At 38.5% G+C, this 24157-nt stretch overlaps 1 protein-coding gene across 10 annotated transcripts in view; it reads left to right on the top strand.

Moving 5' to 3' along the window:
• SORBS1 (sorbin and SH3 domain containing 1) overlaps positions 1-24157 on the top strand; it is a 162720-nt gene that overhangs the window by 3356 nt on the left and 135207 nt on the right. For 4 of the 10 annotated variants that reach the window (XM_088169010.1, XM_088169014.1, XM_088168979.1 and 1 more), the window contains exon 2: positions 16826-16963. The exons of the other annotated variants lie outside the window; for them this stretch is intronic. The gene's annotated coding sequence lies outside the window, so the exon portion shown is untranslated. The remainder of the gene's footprint in view (positions 1-16825; positions 16964-24157) is intronic. 10 annotated transcript variants of the gene reach the window in all.

Below are 24157 nucleotides of genomic sequence, written 5' to 3' on the forward strand. Positions count from 1 at the left end.
GTTTTAGTCTTTGCTCTTATTGTGTAAAAGACTATGCTAGGGCTTTTACTTGCTGCTTAGGATCTCTGAAGTAGGAACATAAAAGCTTGGGTTTTCAACAATGCTGGATGCCCAGATGCTTTCCTTCACTTTTGCCTTTTCCTTGGGTGACTGACACTTAGTCTGTATATTTAAATAGGGCTTTATGAACCTGACCTTAGACTTTAGTATGATTTCAGCCTCTGCTCCTTTGCAGACTGTATTGTGACCCTTCTGCTTGTCCCAGAATAAGCAGGTTTTGGAGTCAGTATAGGGATTAGTTAGAGGAGAGGGTTTGGGAAGTGATGCTGTCATGTCTTCACACTCAGCCAAGAGAGTGCTTACCCAAGCATGACAGTAAAGGCAAATGTGCTACTGTAGGTGTCTTTCAAAGAAGGTGTCAGTCATACTGATGCCATACGTGCTTGGGTTCATCAGCACTTCTGAATTCTTTTTGCATGCACATTGATCCATGCCAAACTGCTTGGGCAGTGGTGGTCAGACACTTTGTATAACTCTGCCAACTAGATACAGTCATGCCTCACTCTAATGAGAGTTGCTAAAACAGACACTACCTGCTGTCACAGAGAGAAATACTATCTAAATACTGGAAGAAATAGCATTTCTGTATATCCTTCTTCATGGTTTCACTAAGATATAATGAAGCATGATTAAGTCATTTTGGATTCTTGCGTCATGGATGCTGTTCTTTGGAGTGTGTTTAGGAAAACAAATATCATTAGATAATGAGGTAGAAAAACTGGTTTGTGATGTGCTTCTCAGATCAGACACTTTGTATTGGAATTTGGGGGTGTGAGTGCCTATATGTCAGTTGGTATTTAATTCTTTCTCACTTTCTTTACATCTTGACAACTATCTAATGTGTACAATCTAAGCCTGGGTATTTAGGTTTCTTAGCTCTTCAGAGTAAGAGGAGATGATCTGGATTGATTTTTGGGCAAGTTTCTTCCATATCCTATGTGAAGTCTCTCTAGCCACAGAATTATGGTGTAGCACTAAATCTGTTTCTTATCTACAAATGTCAGAATAGCAGGCAACTCTGCTATCACTTTCCAGTTGAAGGAAATGAGATATGGAGAGGTAAAGCAATTTCTAAAAAAATGTATCTTTTATATCCATAGGCAATCTTGTAACAGTTTATTGATGTTTGCCCTCTTCATAAACAATAAAAACTTTGAAGTAAGTGACCTTATCTTAGAAAGCAAACTGTTGCTAAAATTATTCTTTGAAATAATTCCACTTCCTCTTATACTGAGAACTAAGAGAAGAGCATTTGGTACTGTAACAGCTGGGGGTTTTCAATGCCTCCATCAAAATGGGTAAAAAGGAAATGGCAGCATGGAGGAGAATGTAGTTTGTCTACAGAATTGATTTATCGCTATAATGGTCTTTCAGAGAATCAATTATTTGCATATAATAGCAATATGAATGAAATCTGCCCCAAGACCAGAAGGCTATTCTGGTTTTGAATAAACACTGCAACCCTCATTCATGTAAGGAACAGAAGTTATATTTTTCTTAGAGCAGAATGAACATAATTAGAATGAAGATGACTGTTTGGAAAAGGAGACTGATACCAGAATATGAGTTCATTTTCCTTTTTCTCTATGTCTGTATTGATCCTATAATTTAGGAGTCAAAAGTAGTGGTTAATGAATTATTGTTATGAGCTTTGTGAGTTTGTGACTCTCCAGTCTCTGCAGTGTTGCCATTACAAGAGACACACCAGTGGTGCCAGGAAGGCCAAATCAAATTGACCTTGCAGTCAAATGCCTTTTTATAATCACAGGAATGGTTTTCCTGAGTTAGGCAGGGTGAGTTAGTCGTGTGAGGCCCTAAGAGAGAAAGGCCAGATTTAGGGACTGTGCACTTAGACTTCTGGCCAGCTACATCAATAGCAGTAAGGACATGTGAGGTAGTGTTAGCCTTCACTTAGATCAAGCTCACAATTTAGAAGAGCTAAGAAAAAGCAATGAGCATCAGCCCAGAATCTTGTTTGACATAATATGGAGTTATAGCTGGTGTTATCTTAAAAATATTCATATCAATTCATCTGAAATTTGTACAGCATTTATAGTAGATAAGGATATAATTACAAAAACAGTCTAGGTGAATTTATGGATATTTATCCTTTTGTCATTGGTGTTACTTAAGCAAGAAAGAGTACAAGACTGAACTAGGTCTATTTCCTACTCTGTCTATTCTGTTGTGATGTGCTCTGACTGAGCTCTTTAAATACTGGAACAAATTGTTTGTTCAAGTAAAACATGTCTTTGCAGTGGTGGTACTTGTAACTTCCTTCTATTGCCCAATTTTGTAGAATTTTATGGAATGAAGTGTTGGTTTTAACAAATGGTTATTTTTCTGAAGACTTGGCTGAAATTTATTTGCACGTGAAGAACCTCTAATCCTCATTCAAAGCCATTCTTGTGTTTTGGGACAAGCCAGTCACAAAATATAAGCTGTACTGAGAGAATTGCCTGTCATGCAGCACTGAGCTCCACAGACACTCGTTGGATATTACAGTGTGGTTGGCAGTCTTTTGCTTAACTCCAAATTGAGTTTTGTATGATCATGGCAGGAGGCAGACAAGCCAGTGCTTGGCAGGAGAGAAGACCCCAGGTAGATTCGTGTGACCTGATTAATGTTTAAGATTAATGTTGGTACCTGTGCCTTGGAGCATGACCCAGGTCCTAGATGCTGGCTGATGCACTGGCACCTGGAGTGACTTCATACTGCTCCTAGCAAAAAGTCTGAACTGAATGTGAGTTGAGGCTGCCTAAAAAGGCTGTGAGTCCTTGCAGCAGATATTGTGAGACTGAGGACTGCTTTCAGATGATTTCCATTTCGTCTTGCCCATCTGAAATTGTAACTGCAGGGGTGGAATAGTTGACTAGAGGCTGTACTGTGGAGAGTCTCCTCACAGTGCTCTCTGTGTCTTAAGTTTTTCTCTAGCAATATCAGCAGAGTCACTGAATGCTCATCCTGAGGTTCCTTCCAGGACATAAGTGAATTCAGTGCTCCACACAGTTGTGAATACAATTTCTGTCTCCAGAAGCCTTAGAGAAGATCTTTGTGTGGAGTTCCCCCCATCATCTAGAGTGAGAGATATGGCAAGTGTTATTCAGTGTATCAATTTAGAATTACCAGTTAAGTCTTTTGTTGCAGAAAAAATTGCAATGAATTTCTGCTCACTGCCCTGTGCCAGTATAATGTGTTTCAAGAAGATATCTTCTCACAAACCTGTTGGGCACAAGTCTGCAAAATTGAAAAGGAATATATCACATACACAAACACACTGGGGGGCTGTTAAAAGCTGTATATGCCCCAGAGTTACAGCTTCCAGAAAAAAATCATTAGGTATCACAGTTTCTCTTGATGCAGTATGACATTTGAAGAGCTAGAAATAGTACTGTTATTATACATTTTAATAGATGACTAGATAATTGGTTTTGTTTCTTGTCTTGAAAGGTCTGTTTGTGCTATCAGTACAACTAGACTGAAAGCTTTTAGGCTGATTAATTATTAAAACAACCCCCTAAATATTTTACGTGTTTTAATTTTTTTTATCTTACCTATTGATATTTTTCTTCAAAGAGATTACAATATCAGAGGAAAACCTTACTACAGTATGTAGTAAGCTAAGAATTGATATAACTTCCTATAAAAGATTAACAAGTGTGAAGGTTGTGTAAATATTCGTTTCCTCACTCTCTCTTTGCTTCAGTTTCTGCTCTCTTTCTCTATTGTACCTTTCTGAATCTTTTAGTTGGGTAAGTGACCAAATAACTGTTTCTTTTTTGGAACATATATGTCCAGCAGATGTGTGCTCCCCTCATGTAAGATGATATATGAGTGTACAATCCATGTGGCAGAAAGCTTACTTTCCAGAAGGTAGGATGTGCCAAGCAACAGTACTGTTTAAGACTGGGGTAGACACACAGTCGTGAAGAACACGTGGCTTGTGTCCTACCTTGCCATATTATTAGGCACCATCTCGTAGGATATGTGAGTTGTGAGTCTCTACAGCCAACTATACAAGTGTACCAAAAAATCATAGGATCAGAGACTCCAAACCTGGAAATCAAATTTCCTCAGACACTGAAGACATTTGGATTTGAATTTAATATCTTGAGAAAGGCAAGAAAATACTTTACTTGCTGTTCTAACATCTAGATGTTTCAAATTGTGTTGTGATTCTCCTAAAAGTGGTGCTTAGTTACACATATGGCAGTGTACATATGTGCACACAAACAATGTATTGCTGTTCTGGACCTTTTTTCTATTTTACTGCCTGGATTCAAAGAACACTGGCACCAGCTAAGATCAAAGTCCTCATAGGAACAGGCTTGTGCAAATACACCAGAGACAGCATCGACCCAGAATGCTTTTGGACTAAGCAAGTGAGAAGACTGGGAGAAGGATGAAAAGGCAATGGGGCATAGTGCTGGTGACATGGACTCTTGCATGGGGAATGAGATGGGGCCTGGTGGGCTCCACCTTTTGCTTTCCTTCATAGTTTGGCTTTGGTCTGTGATCTAGCATTACTGGGGAGTTTGAATATTTGATAGTGAGTCCTTTCCTGCCTCAGGCAGGTATGAGGTAGCAGAAAAAACCTCACAGACATTCTAATCTCTCTTTCCTAGCAGTTCATATAGTTTTGTGAGACTTTGTGAGAACTTTTATAAGTAATGCACTGATTATTCAATTGTGAGACATATTATCCATTAAAAATGCCTGAAAGTATTTGGAAAGAAACGGCTTCACAGAGAGATTGCTGTCTTACTGGATGTATGACATACTCATGACAGAACAGATCTTCAATCCAGGGTATACTTATTAACAGTAAGCTTTTAATGAAAGTGTTCTTAAAGTATGTATCATTTATTGCTTTAGTTTGCAATGTGGTCTCTAGAACACTGTTCTAAAAATATCTGTGTTTTAATCACAAGGCTGTGCTTGTTTTCTTAAAAGTTATTTATACTTAAAAAAAGGAAACAAAGCCCTCAAAGACCATTTCCTATTACAATTTCTGTGCCACTTCACTCCATTGTATAACAAATGAATATGAATAGGGTAAATGACTGGCCATCAGTCATTGTGTTTATGGTGTTGAATGATTATTAGACTTAAATCAGGTTACTCATGTTTTGGTTTTTTTTTTTAATTAGCTGAGAGATGTGATGTATCTTTACATATTTGTTGTGATCTTTTTATAAAACACTAGTTGGTATCTGTATTGGTGCTAAAATCAAACAGTAAGAACTCCAAGAGAAAGGGTTGATCAAGCAAGTAAACTAGGTGGAGATCCTTGGGTTAACAGCCATGGAGGTACAGAAGGGAATACTGTTACTTAGCTCTGAAGGGTGGAAAGTGGCATAGACTTTGCAGTCAGACGTTCCACATAAAATCACTCTGTTCAGTGCAGGAAATGAATGAGGCAGAGGTGTTCCTTCTCCCTACAGCTGGCTTTAACTCATGGCACTCCTGCCAATAAGTCTTTTTCCTCAATGTACATATTTTTTGTGGCTGTTTTTCTTTGTGTGGAATTTTGATTAAAAAGAATCCAAGTCTCTTGTTTTGCAATCAGTTTACTGGCAGGAGTTGAAGCACCTCAACATCTCACCTCAGCTCCTTCAGCTTCTCCTTCGGGAGGGGATTTTACAGAGTCCTAATATGTGCATTTGTAAGATTGGGAGATAGCATCTGGAGAATCACCTGCTATGTTGTGAGGCCTCATTAAAGAGAGAACAACAACCCTTTGCCATCTCACAGCCTTCACTTTTGTTCTTTCTTGCTGTCTTGCATTGTTTTTTACTAGAACAAGCAGGCTATGAGCGCGCTCAGATGTGCGTTATTTGTGCCCAGTGAAAACCATCGTGTCAGGCGTGCGCTCATTGTGTTGCTCTGAACAAATGTCCTGCTGCTGATACTGCGCTCACTGGAGCTCAGACACTGTGTGAGCTGTGGTATTTTGTGACTCATGCTTCATCAAACTGGAACTGTTAGCTGTGTTCTAGCCTTTACCAGTGCAAGGGATTTAATATCTGATCCAAACTTATTGGACTTGATGGAAACAATCTCACTGCCTTCCATCAGCTAGATTCATCCACAAGGATTTTTGGCTGAGTTGTCAGGATAGATGTTAAATAATTTCTCCCTTTTGATATTTAAATTTCAGTACGTTGCTCTGGCATTAATAGAGAGTGAGGGAGACTGTGGAAATGCTGCAATTGGAATTGTTGTTGCTTTTGAGCAATGATTGAGGCTCAGTGGATGATATAGCCCCGTTACTGCCGTGCTACAGTTGACATGTTTCATAGCAGATGACAAAAATACCTCTTGAACATCACATTGGTTGGCTGTGCTTCTGTCCACCACTGGAAAAATTCCCTGCTGTGAAGAGAAGATGTTTGCAATTTCCAGAGGTCAGCCTAAAGGGAAGGTCCTCATGAGTGTTTCAGTGTTCCCTGTGGCTCTAGGGCTTGTATAGATTCCTTGAAGAGAGATGATAGAGGAGCTCTGGAGAGTGCCACAGATAATACCAGCACACAGTCCAGTAAGAAAAGACAACGTAGGCATCTCTATCTCGCCCTCTGACACAGAAAATTCCTCAATCTTAATGTGTTTAAATGAATATTTTAATTTACTTCTTCTTGTCACTGGAGCTGTGTAAGTTTTCTTTTTATTCTTTTTATTGAATGTGGCATTTCTCCTTCTTTTTCTCAAACAGTGTCTTGCTGCCTTTTTAGGTGAAGTACTGTGTTGTGTTGTTTGTTTTTTGTTTTTAAGAACAATATAATCTAAATTACCTAGTCTGGTATTCATACAGGTTTGTAGTTCAGCCCTGTGAAATTCTGTGACTAATTCATGGTATTTCCTTGCTCTGTTATGAAAGTTTACAAGCCTTTGTCTAAGATACATGATAGATATTTCATAGCCAGTTCCATTTCTTTTACAGGAAAACTAAAATTTTATGATCATGCCTATCATGAGTTTTATCTCTCTACTAGTATTTTGCAGTACAGTAGCTGCACAAAGACCATGAGGTCTCTCACCTTTCTGATGAAGATTGGGGAAGTCTATAGGAGTCTCAGGCTGATTACAGGCTTTAAGACCCATGTGCTCTAGTACATTCCCTGCTACATGAGCTAAAGCAAAATCACTGTTAGTGGATACTAGCTCAGTGCTCAGCAATTGGATCTCATCCAGGTTATACACTCGTATAAGTCAATTTGGTGAAGCTTTTTGAAGTGAAATCTGCTGTTGAATTAAAAAAAAATCAACCATAATAATTGTATGTAGACTCATGACCTTCAAAAATATCATGCTGCTTCTCTGGCACATCAGCTACGATAAGAATTCAGTCACCTGGCAACAGAAGTAATTTGTGAGTTCTGAGTACAAGGACACCCCAAAGCCTCTGTTTGCCTTGTAGCATGGAGTGACAAGAAATCCTTGCTACTTGAGCTGCTGGATGTCACAGATCTCCTTGTCTTGGGTGACTCCTTCATACTGAGGTAGCCTTTGGTTGACAGTTAGCTCCTCAGACAGCTTAAACCTGTGAAAAGTCTGCTTTACATGGCATCTTGCCAAGCCATGGTCCATCCTTCTATTAATTCAGATTTAATTAATTAATTCTATTTCTAATGGCTTAATAAACTAAGGCCAAGTCTGAGAATGCAATTAATTTTGTATTTGGAAAGGCTACCACTGAAATGAAGACCATTTTGCTTCAATAAGGAGCTTTGGGATCACTGCTTTTCATTATTAAGGCTCTATTTAGAAGTGAGTCACTGCCATGTTACCTCCTCTTGTCATACATGCATAGGTTCAGGTGATAAATATTCACTTTCTGCAAGCTGTGACTGAGTACAGGGTGGATACAGGGGAAAGTGTTCAATAGCAAGCTTAACCGAGCCTGTCTCAGCACCCATCCTTGCTGCCCTGCAGTGTTATGCCCACGTTCTAGTTGACACATGCTTTGGAACAGGGCTCTCTGAAGCACCTGTCACCCCTCTTGATGTGGTGTCTAAGAGGGGAGGTTTCTATTTCCAGCTCTGTTACTGATATAGTGCAGGGTGACGTGTAAATTACACAATGTTCTTTCATGCTTCCACTCTCTCGTCTCCCATGTGGCTGAAGGATCCAGCCCAGTCAGGGTAGCTTTCTACTGTACAGTAGGAATCCTGGTTTATTTGTACTAATGTCCAAGATGATTTTGGGACAGGAGAGGGACGTCCTGCCCACATCTAATACAGGAACTTAATTGAAAACATAAATTCTGTGGGAAGCAATTCTGATGGCTCAGTGCAAGGCAGTCCCTGCTAGCTGCATGCTGGTTGTAGTATCATCCACAGCAAGTAGTTGGTGAACTCGTAAGAGATAATGTGAGCAAGAGATCTGGTTGTCTTTACATGGCATTTTATAAATGTAGAGAGCCATTAACTCTGACAACATCCACTAATTTTAGATATGCCACACACTCTCAGTTCCAAGCATCTGTTGTATTCTATCCCAGAAGCATCTACACTCCCTGTAGTGAGTACAGGAACTTTCACCACGTGTGGTTTATGGGAGTGACTTTTGAGTCATTGTGAGTGGAAAGTACAATAGAACTGTGGGACGCTATCTTTGTGGGAAAAAAAAGTCATTGCTGGCATTGATTTAATCATCTTCCCTTCCGTAAGCTTCTGCTCTAAATGCTGGAACTTTCTAAATTTTCTTTTGTTTGGTCAGTGCTCTGTGCAAGTCTGCTAGTGACATGATTTTCAGAAGCAGTGTATGTTATCTTTCTATTTTGCTTTCCCCTCTCTGCAGTGTTGAGATAAACACTTTTCTAGACACTGAGTGGTTATGGACCATATGTTCCTGTAAAAGTTGTAATTTCCCATTGAGGTCTTCTGTTTCCATTAAGCTGTTCTGTGTGTGTGCTGTAAGGCACACTGACTTGAGGAACTGAATTGTAACCCAGCTGGATACAGTGCTGATCCTGAGACCTGAACCCAAAGCTCGAGTATTTGGAGCCTAACGTGATGCCAGATCTGAGTGTGAGTGAGAAAAATTTATTTTTTAGTTGTATGCAACAGATATATGCAAAAAGTGCCCTGATGTGATCAAGAGTAGAAGACTGTTGGTTATGCTCACACAACAGCAATAGCACAGGGAATCTCTAGGCCAAACAGACCATGCAATAGAGGAGCAGCTATTCAATAACTAATCACACAATTCAATTCACTCTATACCCCAGCATTAAAATAACTAAAATAAGACTGTCACTTTCTCCCAACCATTCTAGACCTCAGATACCCACTGTATATGTGAAGGTAAAGTTAACAAGTGCCATGGATCTTCCCAAGGACTCTGATAGTTCCTATAGAAGAACCACTGTTGCTTGAATTTCAGACTGGATGATGCTGAATTCACTCAGTATGCCACAGTATTCACATCCTTGGGTGTGAATTACATGCTCAAGCCCTCTTAAAACACTTATGTAAGTTTATTCCATTTTTGTTGGCATTATTAAGGTTGACCACCCAGTGACTTAGAGAGTATTTGGGTCCATCAGTTTGCATCTAGCTCTTTTTTTTTTTTTTCTTTTTTGTAAAGGGCAACTCCAGATCAATCAGGGATGTGGATGTGGCAGAATTAGTTTTTGTTGTGACAGCTGGCCTAGCATGTATCACAGATGGGGGTTTATGTTGAAAGAAGGACTGTGCACAAAGTTCACTGCAACTATAACAATAAGGTGGCCAGTCTCCCTGCTGGGAGTTGGGCTCTTGAGCCTTGATCTCCCAAGTGTGGACCAGGAGAGCCTGGGCTCTGTGCTGACCCAGCCAGAATAAGAGGGCATGGACAAAGAACAGAAGAATGATCAATTGTGCAGCTTTCTTCTTTATTTCATCGTAGTTACTTCTGATTACATCATCCTATGTTCTCTAGTTGCTCTGAACCATTAGTTATCCAACTCCATTTACTATAGAAAGCATCTATGTGATTAGTCCTTGGTTGAGTTTTGGATGTCCAAATTAGGAAAGCTGGAAGCACAAAAGCAAAGGAGCACAAGGAAACAGAAAACAAATAGTTAGTTAAGGGAGAAAGAGAAATTCAGCACACAAACTCCTTTCAGCTAGACTTATGAGCAACTGTTTTTCTGTCTTTATCTTAAAAATCTTTTTTAGATTTTTTTAATACATAGCAATTCTGTTTGTTATGCAAAACTTATTATAACTTCCCTTTCTGCCACTTTAATATTTAATAAGAAAATATAATTTTGTATCTAAAAATTGTGTGTATGATATGCTTGCAGGGCAGCTAGCTGCCTGCTAGGTGGTTGTCCACTACCAGAGGGTTTTTAATTTCTATAATCCCCTGATATTTAGGATGCACTAAATATATGAAATATTTAATGTTCTTCTGGGGACTTCTGCAAGCTATCATTAAGTAATCTGTGAAAGATAAAAACTGTGTTTGTGATTTATTATGGGTGTTTTTTCCTGTTTTATATAAGAAAGGCCAAAGGGCCCCTCTGTTTTGTACCTCTGGTTTTCTTCTAGAGAAAAGCATGTCCGTTTCCTTTTATTTTCCTTTTTTTAAAAAATAATTTCTTCCAGAGTATATGCATTATTGATGATCTGGTAGAATTATCTCAGGGTTATTATAAGAATGGAAGCTGACTAACTGTCCAGGGAAGAAATATTTTTATTTTGACTGCTTAAAAGTTTAAAACAAACAAACAAAATCTCCAAGGTTTTGAACACCTGAATAAATATTTGGGAGAAAAGTTGCTGCTTGCCAGAATGTAACAGCTTGCTCAGATAGATGGCTGAAGGAGCTTTAAGTCTATGTCTAAGACATCTAAGGTGACTACAAAACAAGAAAAGGGGTATTTTAAATGAAAGGAGCAAGTTGCAAAAAAAAGAATCTGAACACCTCTCCCTCTAATTTTAAAGTTTTCAGGCCTTCAGGGATTAAAATAAAAAAAAAGAGGACACAGAACTGAAAAGGTCATCTTTTATGTATTTTACCTTGGAAGTCTGTGTTATATATATTAGACTGATAAGCAAGACAGAATTTATGGTAGTAAATATTGACTAATTTGTTGAACACATATTTCTGTATGAAATTGGCCAGGCAGCCACTGTTTGCTGGGAGTAAAATAATCTCTGAGTTGCAATCTCTTTTTTTTCCCTCACCATGTACAGATATCTTCATAATTTCTGTTCCACAGAACATGGAGGAGTTTGGGAAATATCTTTTTTTGCTATTTTGATGATTAGTAATTACTCTGGCTTTAGGGAATGATAATATTTCTTTCTGCCAGAGGAATTAAGTTTTTATCAGGCCCTAGTCAAGCCACTCTGTCTCACTGTGTAAAACCCTCCTTTGATAAAGGATCAGTGTTGGTATGAGTGTGTTACTGGGGCTGATGCAGATGTGCAGGGCTGAAGTGGAGGGAAGGCTTGGCAGAATCTGTCTGGCAATACAGACCAGGACTGTCCTCCTTTCCTAGGAAATAAAGGAACTCAGTCACACCCTGTCCTTCAGTTCCAGACAGAAAACAAACTCTAGACTCCTGCTTCTGTCTTGCTTAACTCAATGTATTTGGTTCATACTATGTTTGTAGCTATGTAATATCTTCTGGGAACTGTTTCTCAATTACCTCAACATAGCTAGCCAATTTAATTGATTGATTCCCTGAGAAGCTTAGAGCAGTATAAAAATTAGATCTTTTTTCCTAAACTAGTTTATAAAACAGAAAGCATTTTCCCTTAGATATTGTTGGGGATAATAAAGTATTCTACTAGAGCTTTGTGATGGGCTGGTTTTTGGTTGATTTGTATGTGTACGTACTCGCTGTAGGATAAATGGTAACTGTTTCAACTGTGAGAATTATCCTAAGTCCTCTGCTGCCTTTGGAGTAGCTGTTGGAGAGTATTGAAAATTATTGTCTGCTTGTCAAGGGATTTGTGCTTTTGGAGCAAGAGCATGTGCCTGCTGTCCTTGCTGAAGAACTGGGAATGATGTGAGTACTGTGCCATCAGTGAAGGCACAGGTAACTCATGTTGTTGCCATAGTTAAGAACCTTGCACAGTCTTAGTGTAATAAAGTGCTCCTTTGCACAAGCTGATGGTTTATAAATACTATATAAACACCATGGGGAACACGTCTCTCAAGTGCTGCTTTATGAGAGGGAGAACAACCATGAGAACACATTGAGGAGAATGCAAGAATAGAAAAGGAGAAATGCGAATCTTTACAGCCTCAGCTCTTCCTCACATTGTTGCTGCTATCTTTAGGAAATGGATGAGGAGGTGGCACTTTCTTCCTGTACTGGTTTATGTTATTTGGGCCTAAGTTCAGGCAAGATTAGAAGTAGAAGTTTGATCTGGATTTCAGCAAATTGCCATCACTAGGCTGTATATAAATACTCCAGTGCAACCTTTCAGATGTGTGGTTCTAGTGAACACTGACACTAAATTGAGGAAAACAGCCTTGCAAAGTTAATGTAAAAGGACTGTAGTGTCTTCTCTGTGTGAAATTCATCATACCAGCATGCCCTGAAAAAACCCCTATGGTGGGGTATTATGTTTTTGGGTGCTGTTAAGGCTGGTAATCGACTAGAAAGCTCTCTCTAGGTACTTCAAGATAGCCCAGAATTTCAGATCCCTATTTTTAAGAAGCACAGGAACAAAGAATTCTGTGAGTTTAGTTCAGTTGATTGTTTTTGGCCTTAAGGGCCATCATCATGATGAATTTGGAATGATCACTGAAGTACATTTTCCATAGAATACAGTGACTGTCCATTTTCTTTGAGGGAAAATGCCTTCACTCGCTTTTAGCTCCTGCTTCAAGGAACCTGCATAGCATTCTATATAGAAATTAAATTTTGTTCTTTCTATTTCTGAGCCAATTCAGAGAAGCCAAAGCCCCATCCTTATGCCTGGACAGCTCAAATTCTGGTCCTTGTCACTGATTTTCTAATGCAAGTTCAGGTAATGCTGCATGAAGCTCCCATGAAAATGCCTGCATGAAGCATAGAGAAGCTCAGTTGCAATTAATTACATCCCAGTAGCAGTGCTGCTATAATTCTAATTGCAATATGCAATTGAGTTGAGATGGAACTATATTACTTACATGGGCCATTTTTTTCATAAGAAATATGTGATTTTATTTAAATTCTCAGGTGACCTAATCTAATATAGTCACTGATGCCTGCAACTGAGGCAGAAATGCCAATGTAGTCATAAAGACCTTTACACTTGGTTCACTGAACCTGACACCATTTCACTCTAACTTGTCTTTCAATCTAATCAGTCTGTACTAGAATTTAAATTCAGCATTTTTTAATGTATTGTCATGGTTTCTGTCTGGACCATTAGACACTGCTCTTTTTATTTCCTCTCCTGAGCAGCATGCTGGCAGCCAGTAAAGAGGTCAGTGATGGTACGAGATTGTTTATGACAGGCAAAAGTAGCTACAAAAATTGGGTAACTTTCAGATGTGGTTATCTCTATAACTGATCCCTCCTCTCTTTCAAAATAGTGTCTCAGTAATGTGAGTGCTCTCAGAATTCTTTTTTGTGTTCCTATTCTCTCATGAGTAAGGTCTGAACCCAGAATCTGAGCATCCTTTAAGATTATATTTATCTAGTATTTTAAAATGGAGATAAAAATGGAATGGCTTAGGCTCAGATTTAAATTAATTAATTAGTTATTGGTGCTTTTCAGGCACTTAAAATTATTTATGGAGTACTTCAGATGATGAAGTATGAACTCTTCTCTCCTTTCCAACCTCCTTCTTAACATATTTGGAAAAGGAAAAATGAAGAATTATTTTCATTACAATACCGAGATGTCCTATTGCAGGATTATTGTTTCTCTGGAAAACAACAAAAGGAATTTTCAGAGGGAAGCATTAAAATGGGATTTCTAAAAGTTCTGAACCAAGCCAGAAAAAATGAAATATAATAAAGATTCAAAATGTCTAATATATGAGGTTATCTGAAAAACAAAGCAAAACATTGATTAAAACAAAATTTTTGAGTTGAGAAAGGCAGCTGCCCTGATTTGTGAATGTTTAGCCATAGCCCTGGTTTCAAAGTGATTGTGTAAAGTCAGCTTTTATTGCCTAAAGATAAATTGCATAAATATCCTGAGGTAGCCAAATTCTGCAGTTTGAAGCCCAGAATTACTTGTGCTACAAAAACCTTAATTCAGAGCTTATTGTTGCAGCTCTTGTATCCCTAATGAGCTATAATGCAAGTACTAAAAGCAGGTGGTGCTCTGAGTGACTGTTACGAGGCACAAAAATCATCCATTAAAGTTGTCCAGTGATGATGATAAAAATATGTGTCAGACCCAGGCTGGTCAGGACCTGTGATTGCAATTTCTGTATCCAAATGTTCTGTGTGAAATTTCTCCTTTAAACTATTACAGTTGAATTTCCTCATCCGTGGGCTTAGAGTCAAAATACCCTGCTTCTGTAATTCTTTGTTGGCAGTGCTGCTATTCTGAAATTTCATCTGAAGTAATACTTAGCAACTCTTTCGTGCTGGTTTTGCTAAACCTAGGCATTCCATTTTTGCCTAAACACTTCTATCCTAGTTTAACATATAGCCATCTGCTTATTTTTCTCTTTTGTCACTATTGTTCTGATTTCTTTTTCAGTCAGGCTTTTCATTCTCTTAGCAATTATTCTGATGCATCTGAGATTCAGGTTATTGAGTAGCTTCTCCCCAGCTTGCCTGGGCTGGCTGGCACCCCTTGCTGACCCCATGCTCCTGTTGATGTCTGCCCATCACTTTTCATACGTGAATTAATGAAGGTGTAATGGGGAGGAGTGGTTGTCACTCCAAATCCACCCCCACACACGTATCATGGATTGAAACATGCTTTGATAAATGTTTATGATGATTCTGCACCAGGACACCATGAGGAGAGAGATCTGAGGCCTGGGAAGGGGGTCAGGTGTAGGGAACAGGCCCTGCCAAGGGCTGTGTTTCAGGTGGTTTTGCAACACTTTCTACTTGATCATTTTTATCCTTCAGTTTCTGTGTAAATCTGTGTTAAGCTTTATTCATAAACATTCAGAACCACTTGGGAGCTGGAACTAAAAGGTGAAAGTCTTATTTACAATTTGTCATAATGCTGTGTGCTGCTGCTGAGCCCTTTTCTCTTGTTTCTCCCCTGTGTTCCCAGATAAAATGAGAATGGTGGTACACAGTGTACTAGGAAGTTGTGAGGGTTAATGACTCACCCCACTATGCTCTGAACATTACAGAGTGCTTGTCTCTGCATAAAGATTCTGCATTTCTGATATAAGTTGAAGAATTCAAACAGATATTTTGAAAAGCATCTCTTTGTATCTAAGTCATGTATTCTAAGAGTTTTGTGTGGCTATTGCTGCAAAGTTTATTGGAAAAATAGTGGGAGGACTGTCCCCATTTAAGTTGCCTGAGTGGTAGAAGGGCAAAGCTTATAGTGTTTTCAGATGAGTACAGCCAAAATTCTGCCACTTGACTTGAGCCTGCTTTTGTGTGGTGAAATTGCAAATAGAATATGAAAATGTTTGTTGTGAAAGATAAATTTGTAGAAATTGTTGTATTTGATACTTTTCCTTTTTAAGTAGAAACAATATAAAGAGCTGAATTCAGAACAGAGCAAATCTCAGTGTTGTTGCTGTGATTGTATAAAACTGCAGTGCTCTGCTCTACATTTGCCATTAAACTGTTTATAATAGTTAAAATGTCATTCCAGAGGAGAGTTTGGCATAGGACTTCTTTTCCTAGGCAGAGAAAGCCATTTTATTCCATGTATGGACCTGGTCTCTCAAAGCTATTTTAGTGAGTAGCTAGAAAATATTTTTTAGTGAGGCATGATTTCATTTGTGTTTACGTGCATTGGCCAATTTAATGAGGGAGCTACACTGTTCTGCAATTCTGCTCTGCATTATTTCAAGGAAAAAACAGGAATTTTTGTTTGCAGGCTGGATTATGTGCTTTTTTAAACAGTTTTAAAAAACCACATCTTGAAATCACTGTATTTTAAGTTTAGCTACTGAAGAATGAAAACCTTCTGTGCCTAAGAAGAAACTCTGTTAAAAAAAATAACATCCCCTATTGGTGTTAATCAACGTTGCCTTTAACAGAACCAAGCCGTTTTTAAACCATTGCAAGCACTGATTCCAGCTTTCACATCTCACTCTTCAGAAAAGCATTAATTTCTCTTGTTAGAGCACAGTGACAGGAGGGTGAAGAAGATCCACTGGTTCTACAGTGGAATCAAAAACCTTTCTTTAAGCTTTCATCTTTTGGACTAAATTGTGGCAGATATGCAAAAATCTGATGTAAGGATATAGGATAGAACTGTACTACTCTGGGAATAGAAGCTGGATATTTGCTCCCAGGACAGCTTCCCAAAAGGAAGGATCCCCAAAGGGTGGTAAGGCATCAATCAAACATTGATAAATGTTTGACTTTATCTAAATTTTGACACTGTTCAATGCTTAAGAAATAATTTTCAGTCTTTTTCTGTGTGAAGCACTGTTCGGTATTTGTTTAGAGAATCCTCCCTGGTAATAATTGATATGATGTGATTTATTAACTTGGAGGAAATGTTATAAAAGTGGTGTTTGTATATCTTAATAATAGATATAATTAGAAAGAGTAGTCTTTTATGCCATCCTTTGAAAGTGCAGAATCTATAAGTAGCAAATGGTTACACACTAGTAAGGCTGTCCAGTCTCCTCCATATATATTCTAAAAAGTCCTTTATTCTTCTTCTAGGGGACTTGTCTCTGGAATTAAAGGGCAAATTGCACCTCTGGCAAGACATGCAGCCTTTGTGTTGAGACTACTTACTGACTGCTGACATCCATTGTTATAATCTTTATACTTTAAGTGACCTGGAGTCAGATTTTCAAGGTATTTATTTGCTTAAGAACCATTAGACTCTAAATGGGATTTCAGAATTGCCTAAGCAAATTAGAATCCTAATTCACACTGTAGATCTTGTTAGGAGACTTCATGTATCTCCAGGTGCCTAAACACCTTTGTATAGCTGCCTGTTGGAGACAGGGAACCAGCCTGGAAGCATCCCTCAAGGCCTTGGCAAAACAATAGCAAAAGCACAACAATTCTTGCCCGACTTTTGAAATTAGTAATTCAATTCAGTTTACTGAAGAAGAGGTGAAAGGCTTTGAATTTGTTATTGATGTTTGTTTTTCAACGTGCTGTGAGTCACCAGTTTGTGAGCTGTGTTTCAATGCTGGGCTGGAGTGGATGTGAGGCTGATAGGATACTAATGTAGCCTGTGCCACTTCCAGCACCAGCTGGCCTTAGTCTGGAACTATTTCACACTTCTTCTATTGATATGAATAAAGACTTAGCAACTGTCAGAGAAATCCATGCTTGAGATCTCATCAGCTCGAACCTTAGTATCTCCTCAAAACACTCTCATTCCTTGGACTACTTTTGTTCAGCTTGGAGTTCTTGCAAGTTTGTTTTTTGGGCACATGTTCAGTAGACAGTCCTTTAGGGACTCCTGTTTGTTTCCAATGAAGTTTCTTGAAAATTTTTTAAAATTATTCTTTAAACTTGCTACTTAGCTTCATGTTTCTCCTAGCAGAGAAATGAGAAAACATGCAAAAACTTCAGAAGCTGAAGAATTGGGTCGTGTAAATCCTCAATAGGTCTTCAAAAATTCAGCTGTGCAGCAGTGTGATTTTTAGACATTTTGATACTTAGATCTTTGGAGACATTTAGGTATATGATGATTATCAACTTTATGTATTTCAGAGAATTTGCACTAATTTCTCAACAGTCAATTGAGATGGTTCTTGCTCAAGGGAGAAGTTTGTTTTCAAGCATGTGGCTAAATTCAGCTAACTTTTAAATTCATCTGTCCATCATCTGTCCACTGACTTTGGTGTTATGTCCACTTATATCAGAAATAAAATTTGTACAGATTATGTGGGCTGAGAATCTTATGACCTGTTGGGATATCACTTTGGGCTCTGTTCAAATAGCAGTGACAGGTATGCTATACAGACATTATGTTTATTCTCCTCCATTGGTGGTGTACGGAGCCAGGCTTTTATTGAATTTTAGGTAAACTAAAATGTTTATTGTGGTCTTGAACTAAAATGCACAATAGTCACAACACCAGAGTTGGGCACGTAATAAAGGACAGTCTGAGCAAGGCTGCTGAACAAGTTTGAGAGAGATTGATCTATCTCTGATTCATGTGTTTACCATTCAGCAAGGTTATTTAAAGTGAGCAGTGACTTCCAAGAGGAATGTTTTGGGTGGTCTGTCTGGATCTTACATCTTCTAGCATCACACATTGGTCATTTTTTCATTCTCTCTTAAGACTTCTTTGAGGATTAATGCAAAACAATTTATCAGAAACCATGTTGAGAGGAGTTTTTCTTTATTTACTTCTAAATATCAAATATTTGGTTTTCTCTGTAATCCTTGGAAATTATTACATTGTCAAATACACCTGAAATTTACTGGATGCTGAAGAACACTTATCATTAAAAGTGGTAAAGGAAGATAAGTCAGAGAAACCTTTACTAACATGCAGCAATGCCATGGTAGAGTAGCTCTCAGTAATAAAGTGTGGTTCTATATTCCCCAGGGCTGGACCACCTGGTAGAGCTTTTTGTGTTTGTTGTGTTCTTAGAGCTGATGGACAGTCTTTTAATCTGAAGCAGCAGAGGTTCGTATTTCTAACTTAGTGTTTTGTCTGGGAATGATATTCCTAGCATATTCTTTTCTTAGGACAAAGGGGGATAATGAGTAGCAAAACACAACAAAGTGGAATTGGTTAGGGACATTGGTGTTGAGAGAAGCACACGTCATAAAATTTAAGCCCCAAATTTCAAAGAGCTGTTTTGTCTCAAAAGCTAAGTTTGAAATGTCAAGACAAATTCCCTTGTTTATTTTACTGGGAATTTCACAGGTGCTGAAAGGCATGAGATTCTTAATAACAGTTGGGTTCCCAAATACCTTGGACCTCTCTGAATATCCTGAGTAAAAAAAGTCAATAACACTCTTCTGAGAATGTACCACATGGAGAGAACAAAGCACCTGTTTTTGAGCAGTGGTTAGCAAAGGTGGTAAATACAGCTGGGAAAATATTACTACATTCATAGTTGTAATGGCATGCTGCTATCACTTGAAAATGCTGAAGCTCTAGTAAGCCATTAAATGTAAGCCCATTAATATCCCCTTTAAAGTTTTTCATTCCAGGTTCTTGGATATGTCTCCTTTTTTCTACAATAGGCAGTTTTGTTTTCTGCTCACTTACAAACCAAGTACAGTTAGTTAATGAATATTTCATTTCCGTTTATGCAGAGACTCTTGTAATGTAGGAAAATATATTGTACAAGAAAAGTTTCAGACCCATTCTCACGCTAAAAATGGAAGTCTGAATATTTATTGTAAGCCTGCTTCTGGAAATTTTACATTTATTGTAGTTTAAGTAACCCTTGAAATGGTTAGATATGGAAACTGCATGTTTACTGGGTTTTTATTGTGACTGTTATAAGGCAAAGTGGTGGTAGATTGAGCATGGTAAATGGGGAAGAAAAAATATAATGGAAAGGGTTGTGATGACTGATTCCTAGGCTTTAATTCTTTAAGACAGTGTTTTTAGGGGCTACAATAGATTCCAGCTTTTATTACTGCCTAGAGTCATGTGGAGGCAGGAGATGAACCAAGTATTAAAGGCTTAGAAATAAATATGAGCAGAAATTAAAGTTGTGTAGTATCTGATGCAAGTACAGGTAGATGAAGAGCAAACCATTAGAAATATGGAAGTGTATCTTTAATGCCTAAGCCCTCAGATGAATGTGTCCTTCAAGATGGTTTCTGTTTTGTATGAACAAAAGGTTGTGCTGTGATGTGACTAGTCCAGTTCACTGTGTATCAGGCATCAGGTTGCTTGCTGGTTGGGATCTTGAATTAGCCCAAAGTCCTCACAAATAAGATATTTGATGCTCAGACAAAGAAAGTATTTTGGTAAATGACATTGCAGCTTGAGAACAGAATAACTCCTGTGTGTGTCTGCTAGGTTAGGTGATACATGCAGTGTTGCAATCTGTCCATTTGATAGCATGCTTTGAGTGTTCTGAATATTATGTTTATTTGTTTGACAGGCATTATGCTTTCCTATTGAGAGCTCAAATGATTGATTGGCAGTAGCAATTAATCTATAATCATCTACCTTCAACTTTTTTTCCATTAGACATGAACTAAAATGATTTTTTGGGGAATCAGAATGAAAAGCCTTTTAGATTTAAAACACTTAAATCAAAATACTTTTCACACAAGATCCTTTGCAATGTCTTTCTCTTTTCAGCACTTTTTGTAGCACTATTCCCAGAGATGAACTCTCTAACAAGAGACAGGGACTGTAAGATAAGAGTCTAAAACCTGATCAGATACCTCAGTATGAGCTGTGGGAAATGTGTGTATCATGGAAAAACAGCTTCTAAAAAGAACACCACCACCAATAAAGAAGCCTTATTGTTGTGAAGATCTGTGGATATTATTCTTTTTGTAGTGCCAAGAACAAGATCCAGAGTCAGGAAGTGGTATTTAACTTTATTTGTTATCTTAAAGTCCATGATATCTTCTCTGTAGAGACAAAGTCAAAGAGGCTAATTTTCTCAGTAGCTTACAGACTTCCTCAAGACCTGTTTTCCCCAGGTCATTTAACTTAACTGCCCTGTGACTGCTAAAAGTGAAATGATAAACTGTCTTTTATTGCAGCCTGGATGTCTACAAAGGGTGGTGAGGATGAAAGGATGTTGTATCTCCCACTTCCATATAGCTGCATTTGATGGATGTAGCACCTCATAGGAAGAAAGGAGACAATTATTTTATTACACATTCATATTACAGTAGTGCTGGTAGGACATGGGACCACAGCTTCCATTTTTCAGACTCTTAACAAAAGTAAATTTAGTTATTGCCCCAAAAAGCTTGCATTTCAAACAAATATTGTCCTGCATAAACATTTTATCAGTGGTTGTATGAAATGAAAGTGTCTTTTTTTACCTACCTCTTTGTAGGATCATGTTATGAAGTGTAAGTTTGAGAAGAAGTGGAAAGCACAGAGCCTAAAACAGTGCTGTGTAATTCTTCCTTATGACACTACTGAGTGGTTTCTTGTACTCTCAAACCATAGCAATGGCTGCTGCTGAATGTCAGTTTTTCAGACCTCTTCCAATTCATTTATTCTCACTTTATTTGACATCTGCAACCTGGATCTAAGTTTATCTACATGTAAACCATCCACAGCAGTGGTGTTCTTAAGGTAGTATGTTGTTATCAGTTCAGCAGTATGCTGGATGTATTGTGGGTTTGGAAAAAAAAAAGAAGGAAAAACTCATCACCAAAACTGAAAGAAAAACTCATCACCTCCTGAAATAACTCGATTTGGAAGTCTTTCCTCATCTTGTTATGGTGGTTCCATTTGCAACATACATGAGCATACGTGTTACAGTGTGTGCAGAGCCACAGGACAGGACAGATAAAATTATGAGTTGAAATATGGTTGTTCTCCTAGAATCAAACTTGCACTGCGTTTTTTAGTGTCTCATTATGTATATATTTTAGTGACTTGTGCAAGTTATTCAGAAAGCTTCCTACCAAGGAAGCTGAACTCTGATCTTCACAACAGGGTCCCCCAACTTACCTCTGTGACAAGTATGGCCTCTGGCTGCCAATAGTCTGTTTATTTGATGGTCTCTTCAGCTATAATTGAATAGATCATGTTGCAAAATGGAATCACCTTCTTTACATTTGAAGGCTGGCTCCAGGTGCCCATGTGGGTGTGATGTTAAGGGTTTGGGAGGTGGTATGAACTGTAACTAAATTAGAAGCTCTGTTCCTGTGTTTCTTCATCTATAAAAATAGGGAACTTATGTGCTTTGGCTCAGTCATAAAATGGAGCATGTGGGCGCAGTAGGAAAAGCTTTTATTTTCTTAGCTTCTGAACTAAATTGTAAGCTTAACCTCTTTTTTATTGTTGTATTTCTTCTGTAGCTTTAACTTAGCATGGCAAAACCAGGAAACATCCATTGTAGCAGCTGGCCTAATCTACAGTAGCATTTCCCTTCCCTAAGCTGCTCTAGTGCTCACAGTGATGATAGATAGCTATGGGTATTTTAATTGGTGTCTAGTGTCCTCTCACTGTCACAGTGCCTGGAATTTTTGGTAGTCCCATCTGGTGGGTATGGGCACTAGGGTTAATAGGAATGCAGGCATTGCTGGTCTGGGTCAAATCCCTCCATGCTTTAGTTTGCTAAAATTTCCGCTGGCCTCCAGGATGTGATAGAAAGGATATAGCAGTTGAAGGTATCTTTCACTATCACAGACTAATTAGAGCTGTCCTAACTTCCTGAGGGAATATGTAATGATACCCAGTAGTTATAGAAGATTGAAACCAGGCAGGAGTTATTAGGCTGTAGAGGGGAAAATGTACTTCTTTCTGCTCCTCTGTTCTTTAGCTCCTTCTTCTATCTTAATGAACTGTAATCTAGATGAAAAACAAAGCTTGGGGGAAGAAAAAAGAAAAAACACTCTCCATTCTCTTGAGCCTGTACACTTAGCTCCTAAAGGAGACTAGCAGTGTTTTCTTTCTCACTGTAGAAGTGTGACTACACGGCTCTCCTTTTTCAAATTTGGAGATCTTTTTCCTCCTTTTCTCCCTTAATTTTAGTTTTGTTTCTCACTTGCATCACCGAGTCTGCATCTCTAAAATGAAAACAGGCTTTGTGCTCATGAACTTCTAATCAGAAGTGATGACAAGTCCTTGACTGGGACACCATTGCCCTTGTCCTCATGAAATATTTTATCCTTTCTGATATCATTGGACATGCAATTGTAATAAAGGCCAGTTCCTGCCACTGGATATGTGTAGAGGTTGATGCCTGTCACGTTTGTGCCGGAACACCTCACAGTGACATCTGTAGTTGTGCTGAACATGGTTTCCTCCATTTAATGGGAATAAAATGATGCTTGTGCATTATTAAAAGAGCCTAACAAGATTGCTGGGGAGAGACGATGAAATGCAGTATATAATAATACTTATATAATTAATGCCCTGGGATTTAAATGAAAAATACTGCTATTTTGCAACCATAATTTTCAGTTTCTGGCAGCCTCAGAGTAAAAAGGAAACTAAATTGCACTTTAATGTCCCTAAGCTGTTGTCTCTGATAGGAAAGGTTGACAATTTTGGCTGTCTTGAATTGATGGTTAGCTGGGATCTAATTAGGATATTAGCATAGAATCATGTTCAAGTGTAGTGACATCACTGTGTCCTTCCAAGGATGATGTGTGGCAAGAAACTTACTTATTTTCCCCCCTTTCTTATTTGAGAAAAGATGAAGGATATTCAGAAAAGTAGCCAGAAGAGAAACAAACTGTGTGTGTTCCTCTGACGTCCCTCTGTGCCCCCTCCTATGACCCTGTCCAGGTCACATAGCAGGCATTCTGAATGGACTAATGTCTTGAGCTTTCATTGTACTTCTTAGCATGGACTACCGGATTTTTTTGAGCTGTCTGTGGCTACACTGCTCTCCGTAGCTGTGTTAGCAAAGTAATCAGTGAAGGGGCCATGTACCTACAACTCTCTCTTCTTTGACCTTCAGAAATGTAATATACAAGCATGTTGTACAGATGGAGTTGTAGCCCCTTCTGAAAACCCAATCTCTTTGTGGGAGACATAATTTGTCCTTTCCCTAACAGGATTGAAATGATCATAATACCCTTGACCTGGCTTAGTTTACACTACTGTAGAACAACTGACTAAAGTTCAGTCCATCCATCCTCCAAATCCGACACCACCAAAAGTCTATGTTTCTGTGGTGTTCCAAGACTAGCAAAATAATCTTCATCCTGTAGCATGTCTCTGGTGCAGGACTCCCATCCCTGTCCAGCAGCCTGAACACGGTGTGTGTTCCTGCTGTGCTGTTCTCCTGATAGCTGGGTTCATGGATGGGGAAAGGGACATGAGCTGTAATGGTGTCTGTGATAGTAGATCACAGACAGTTTGCAGTTGTCTCCTAAGAGAGCCCTGTCCTTTGGCTTCCTTACACAAGA

Source organism: Sturnus vulgaris, chromosome 8 (genome assembly GCF_052056855.1).
Source record: "Sturnus vulgaris isolate bStuVul1 chromosome 8, bStuVul1.hap1, whole genome shotgun sequence".
Lineage (NCBI taxonomy): Eukaryota > Metazoa > Chordata > Aves > Passeriformes > Sturnidae > Sturnus > Sturnus vulgaris.